The following is a 6,849-nucleotide window of genomic DNA, read 5'->3' as shown; positions in this document are numbered from 1 at the left end:
GATAAAGGTAAAGGTTCCCCTCGCATATATGTGCTAAGTTGTTCCCGACTCTAGGGGGCGGTGCTCATCTCCCTTTCAAAGCCGAAGAGCCAGCGCTGTCTGAAGACATCTCTGTGGTTATAAGACCGGCAAGACTGAATGCCGAAAGTACACAGAACGCTGTTCCCTTCCCACCAAAGGTGCTCCCTATTTTTCTACTTGCATTTTAGAGAGCCGAGGTGGCGCAGTGGTTAAATGCAGCACTGCAGGCTACTTCAGCTGACTGCAGTTCAGCAGTTCGGCGGTTCAAATCTCACCGGCTCAGGGTTGACTCAGCCTTCCATCCTTCCGAGGTGGGTAAAATGAGGACCTGGATTGTTGTTGGGGGCGATATGCTGACTCTGTAAACTGCTTAGAGAGAGCTGAAAGCCCTATGAAGTGGTATAGAAGTCGAACTGCTATTGCTATTGCTTTCGAACTGCTAGGTTGGCAGAAGCTGGGACAAGTCACGGGAGCTCACTCTGTTATGCGGTGCAAGGGACTCGAACCGCTGAACCGCCGGCCTTCTGATCGACAAGCTCAGCATCTTAGCTGCCGAGCGACCACATCCCGTAACAAATAAGAATAGAAGACCCTAAATCAAAAGCAAACCCCTGCATGTGCATTCTTAGGGTCAGGGCCTAAGATGAAGCAGATTGTGTGAAGTGTGTAACCCACAAATATCAGCTGAAAGTATCTTGCAGAATCTGCATTTCTGTGCAGCACGGATCAGATGGGCTGAGGGAGGACATGGCCGCACGACGTTTTTGAATCAGTTAAAGCCACCAACACAAGCCCGGGATTATTGGGGATTTAAATTAACTCCTTCTGGACATCCATCTCATGTAAAACAGGTTGCTGGGACCTTCAGTGGCCCCTTGTGCTTCTGAGGGAGAAATGTCTTTGTGCTGTCCCAACAGTATATAGCTAATATAGGAATTAAGAGCTGTCTCCTTTAAGAAACTACCTCACGGGAATGTAACTACTTTATGGGAAATGTAGTCCCATAACATGTGACCACATTGGGCAGTGAGGTACTCTGCCCGGGAAATTGATTTATTACTGGGCATTCACTGAATCTCCTTCGGTTCTACCAGAAGCAGCTTTGCACCAGCAGCATGGGTTAGAGGAATTAATGTCTTTTTACACTACGTGATGGGACAGATCATGGAAAGTCAGAAGAATCTTAACACTGAACTGTAAGTTTTGCTATGAAGGATGCCTGATAATAAACGTGATCTGAAAGAGATTCCTAAGCGTGGAGTTAACTGGCTGCCCGAGGAGAACCTCATTGCCCGGGGCAGAACAGTCTTCCAGAAGCTTCATAAAAGGACCACTTCCGTAGGGACAGGGTACAAAAATTGGATAAACTCCTGCCAATTCTGCTGTCGGTGAACCTTGAATCTTGAAGACGTCCTAGAAAAGAAAGAAGAAAATGCCAACATGATGAGTTGAAACCCATCAATTTGCAGCATTTTATGAGCCCTCCCCTAAATTAATTTGTGGCTTAGGTTTCCTTCATTCCTTTTATCAATTTGTATGTTGTTGCTTCCAATCCCTGAAGTAACTCTAGTCAACTTGAAGACCTTTCACCACCCAAGTTAGGTAACATTATCAGTGCTAGTGCTGATTGGGTAATGAAATGTCTGCAAGAAAGCAGAGCAAGCTCAGAGAACACCAAGGAGATGTCGCTTCTTCTTTTCTTTTCTTCTTCTTCTTCTTCTTCTTCGTCTTCATCTTCTTCTTCTTCTTCTTCTTCTTCTTCTTCTTCTCCTCCTCCTCCTCCTCCTCCTCCTCCTCCTCCACAATTCTTAGAATGCCGCTCCCTTCTAGCACTGATGATGTTCCCTAGTTGGATCATGAAACATCTGCAAGAAAGCAAAAAAAAAAAAAAATGTTATACAAACTGAAGAACTGGGAGAGCACCAATGGCCCCTTTATGGCAATCCTGAGCTAGAAATATTCTCCTTTATTAGTAACTCCGCTCTTATTTTATATACTACCCTTTTATGATAAAAGCATGCCCTGTTAAATAAACATTAAATGGTAACTTAGACTCGATCATTAGTCACCCTTACAGTGAAGTGGATATTTGTGGGGGATTGTGCAACGTTATCATTTGATCAGGATAATTTTTTGTTTGAATGAGAAAGCATTCTAATTCATAAATGTACAACCGGCCTGTCATTCTACACCATTTTTTCATTGTCCTTTCAGCCTTTTCCTCTCTTCTTCTGCCTATGGACCACCAGGTCTTTTCCTGGCGTCTGGTTTCTATGCTTGAAGGATGTTTGAAGTTCAAAAACGTTGAGTAAGGTTTAGATACCGCAGTAGTAATTCTCCCATGAATGTTAGGCTCACCCCAAATCAATGGAATTTACACAGCATGGTGTCTGCTTCTTGTGTGAAAAAGCAACACAACCGACAGCAACTGTGCAAGCGACTGTTTCTCATCTCCAACAACAGAGAACGCTTCCTGATCCAAGGCCCTAGAGAGAACTTTTTAAAAAGCCAAACTGCATTCTGTTTCCACCATGACCAGCCATTTGCCAACTGAACACAGCAAGGGGACCTCCGGACAATAGCAGACACCTGCTCTTCGTTCCCTCGGCAACTGCAATTGAAAAACAGACCGTGACAATAGACAACGAACAGCCGTGAATGGGCTCTGGGTCATGGCCAGCTTTTTATGCTTTGCTGGTTCCCTGAAAGTGGTCAGTTTCACTCAATTAACCAGAAGATGCCTTGTGCAAACTTCAGCTCCAAATCCTAATGAAAACCAGCTCTGAAGCGCAGATGGTGGAAACCAGCAATTCAAGAGGACAGCATCTTCCCAAGCCTGGAAGGAAGTTCTCAAGAGCAGGTCTCTCTCTCTCCAACTTTGCCATCTTTTAAGACTGGTGGACTTCAACACCCAGAATTCCCCATTCAGCATGGGATTGGTAGTCCCAAAGGTGCTTTTTCAAGAGGCAACTGGATTTCCTTGTTTTTCTTTGGAGACGTTTTGCTTCTCATCCAAGAAGCTTCTTCAGCTCTGACCGGATGGTGGGGAAGGGAAGGATTTATACTCCTTGAAGACAGCTGGTCATTTGCATCCTTTGAGAGAATCATTGAGGCCACTTAGAGGTCTCTCTGTGTCCTCAGGGTCACCTGAGTGGTGCAAATGAGGTGTGTGGAGCCTTCTTGGAACTGTTGCAAGGACTGTGTTGCACACTGAAGATAGATGGGGATAGATGATAGACAACCATGACCTGGATGATGGAGAATCTGGATGATGGAGTGGTACTATTGGGGAAACTTTGGCTGAAGGAGACTTTTACCAACTGTGGGGTCTTGGCAAGAGCACCCTTGGAATATTGCATCCAGTTTTGTTCGCCACAATATAAAAAAGATGTTGAGATTCTGGAAAGAACGCAGAGAAGAGCAACTGAGATGATTAAGGGGCTGGAGGCTGAAACATGCTGGCTGGAGACTTCTGAAAGTTGAAGGTCACACATCCTAAAGATTCCAAGATTGGACACCTCCACTCAAGAAGGAACTAATCACCCCCTATGCTACTGTTGCAACCAAGGTGTTGTGATGTTATCAGGGTTCCAAGTAATAAATCCATAGCAAGCAAGACTCCGAGGCATGTAGATTCCTCAAAGAATACTTTTATTTGGAATGACCATATTGGCACATATCTGGTGGAAACCAACTCTGAGGTCTCCTGCAGTTTTCACCTAAGTAAAAGTTTTCCCATCTTCTCAAAACAATCAGTCACATGGTCCAATCACAGAACAGGCAGGCGGCCGGATGGCATTGCTCTGCCTTCCTTGGACCAGGTGCGCGAATGTCCTTGGTTCCCAAGAGAAAATGTGTTGCTTTGGCTATATGTTCCCCTCTGCCTCAATTCCCCCCTCCCTATCTCTCAGCTCCAGTGACGCAACACTCAAATGGTTAAAAATGGCTTCAGTCAGGTCATCTTCAGGGTTGACAGATGTTTTAATGCCCTTCCTTATTAACTTACTTTCTAGATGCCTAGACTACACTTGCAGGATGTAAGATGTTGTTGTGAGGTGAAAACCGGCTGCGTAGTCTTGGTAGTCCACCTCAGCTCCACCCCAGACAGGAAGTTTGTCATCTCCTTTCCTTTTATCTCCTGTAACTTGATGTCTCAAACCAGCAGTGGCGTTTGGCATTATGCATTATCTTTCCCAACCACCTGCTAGCAAATGCATCAAAGTTTTTCTGGTCAGAGTGCGTAATGCTCCAGGTCTCTACAGCATCAAGCAAAGCTGATACCACACAGCTGTTGCTGAGTTTTATATTTATTTTTATTTTAGTTTGCTGACATGTCAACGTCTCACACTTCTTCGGTTCATCCATAAAACCTGAAGTTCACCTTTGGTTGGTCTAGAGTTTGACGTCACCAAGAGGAGCAATAACATTATCCAGAAGAATCTCTCCTGGGGGTCATCAAACATTATTTTAATATTGAGATAGGGACACGGAAATGAGACGTAGAACGACTGAAGGAAGCAATCAGGTGTTTCAAACAATATATGTTGTTTGTGTATGCACAATGCCTGTATGTGTATATACACTTACGTGTAATATACACCTTTTAAATTACTTGTCCATTTTGGCAAGGGGAAAACACGAATAAACCAAGTACATTTTGGATATCAAGATCATCACTATTATACTGTAGACTTATACTTTGGATTTTTTTTTTTTAATAAATCCTGATTTGTGCTCTACAAGAAGGGTTATAGACATAAAACTCACTCATGATTTATGCAATATGCATTTGACTCATCAACAATTTTGTTGGGTTAGTACAATTTATTTCCCAGTTGGCGTAGTCCATCTGAGGTACAGTAGATGTAAGTGGTAAATCTAATGCTGATATTTATTTAACATCATAGTTAAATTTTTCTGCTCAGATGCACCTTGCAGTGAGATGAGTGGTAAATAAATTTAATAAATAAAATCAATAAAATATTTCAAGACTAGGCCATCAAATAGAAAACATACTATTTATGAACAAATAGTTAATACTTTGTAAATTTACATGCTTTACCAAATACTCCTACCATAAACTGTTCTGTTAACACAAATATTACTTTCCTCTATTGTTTTTACTATGTCAGATTTTATATATTGTTATATACTGCAGTCATACAATTGAGTAATCATTATTTTCTCTCTTCAGTTTATATAACACTTTCTTTTTATTCCAATTATTCTTTTCTTGAATATTGAGTAATGTACAACAACAAAAACTCTCTTGATCTTTCTTCTAGATATGAATGTATATCACTACTAGTGTCATATTCTCAAATTCTTTTCTTTACTCAAAAGATGTCCTTTCAATTCCATTTGTCATTCATAACATTGCTGGTATTTCCTTAGCAAATCAGTTATCATTTTGCCAACCTGATAAAATAATTCATTCTAACATTATTCTATGAATGTATCTACTCATGTCAACTTTCTAAAAATTAAATATTTGAATTTTGGTATCTAATTTTATAATTGTATATGTACTATATACTCTACTCTACTCTACTCCACTCCACTCCACTCCACTCCACTCCACTCCACTCTACTCTACACTCTACGCTACGCTACTCTACTCTACTCTATTCTATTCTATTCTATTCTATTCTATTCTATTCTATTCTATTCTGGAGTCCCCAGAGTTGTCTGGGGCAGAATGGGTAGAGGTAGGCAGGATCTAGAGTAGAATTTCCGGCTACAAGCCATCAGAAAGTGAAACATGTTCTGAAGGTTGAGTGGCAGTTGAGTCAAAGTATGTTGATGGGCCTATCAATCACTGAAGTCAATTCTTTATTTAACACCTTTCTTTTTTCCCCCCTTTGAAATACTGGCCGGAGAAAGATTTCTGCAAATGCATTTTCCAGATCAGTTGAGAGGAATGAGGGGAAGGGCCTTTGCTGTCCAAAATAACTCTTTATTCCTAAGAGCTGAAATTAAGTTGCTTCCTATGCGTTTACTTTCAAATCCTGCTCTGGTGTCCAAATCAATGCTTAGTCCCCGTCATGTTTTATTTACGAAAATCTCAGGACTGTGCCAAGAGAGAAATCCAGGCGAAAATAATAAGAATCATGGAACTAAATTCATATTTCACGGAGGGCGGGAGATTTATAGGGCTAGATGAGGAGGGGGGGATGAAGAGGGCTTTGGCAAAACCTCATCTTCTCTGCGCAACGTATCTTTGGGTGGTGGGCTTCAGGATATGAAAGGGGGCATCATCCTTCCTGACAAATCCAGAACCTCCAAAGGGCAGCCAGGAGGCCTTCTAAGCAATGCCGGCTCTCTTTGGCTCCTTTCATCTCGCCCACTGACAGCCAGGCAGCAGGGAAGGCAGAAGGACATTGGCAAGGTTGCTACCCTACGTAATTCACAATTTGCTGCGAACTAAAATTGCAGTAAATGGATATTTGCACCGGGTGAAACAAAAAAATGTATGCCTAAGGACAAACTCAAGTCATTTTATCCGTTGCCCTGAGAAAAAGAGCTGATTAGTCATCCAGAAATATTTCACCCAAAACTTTAACTCTTTCTTTCTTTCCCTTTCTCTCTCTGTCTCTCTCTCTCTTTCTCTCTTTTTCCTTCTTTCTTTTATTCTTCCTTCCTTCCTTCCTTCCTTTCTATCTCTTCCATTCTTCCTCCCTTCTTTCTCTTCCTTCCTTCCTTCATTTCTCTCTTTCTTTTTTTCTCTCTTTCTCTTTCTTTTTTTCTTTCTTTCCTTCCTTCTTTCTTTCTTCCTTCCTTTCTTTTTCTATGCCTCTCCTTCCTTTCTTCTTTTTTTCTTTGTTTCTG

The sequence above is a fragment of the Thamnophis elegans genome, chromosome 11, assembly GCF_009769535.1.
Source record: "Thamnophis elegans isolate rThaEle1 chromosome 11, rThaEle1.pri, whole genome shotgun sequence".
Lineage (NCBI taxonomy): Eukaryota > Metazoa > Chordata > Lepidosauria > Squamata > Colubridae > Thamnophis > Thamnophis elegans.
The sequence above is the reverse complement of the archived record's forward strand: the minus strand, read 5'-3'. Positions refer to the sequence as shown.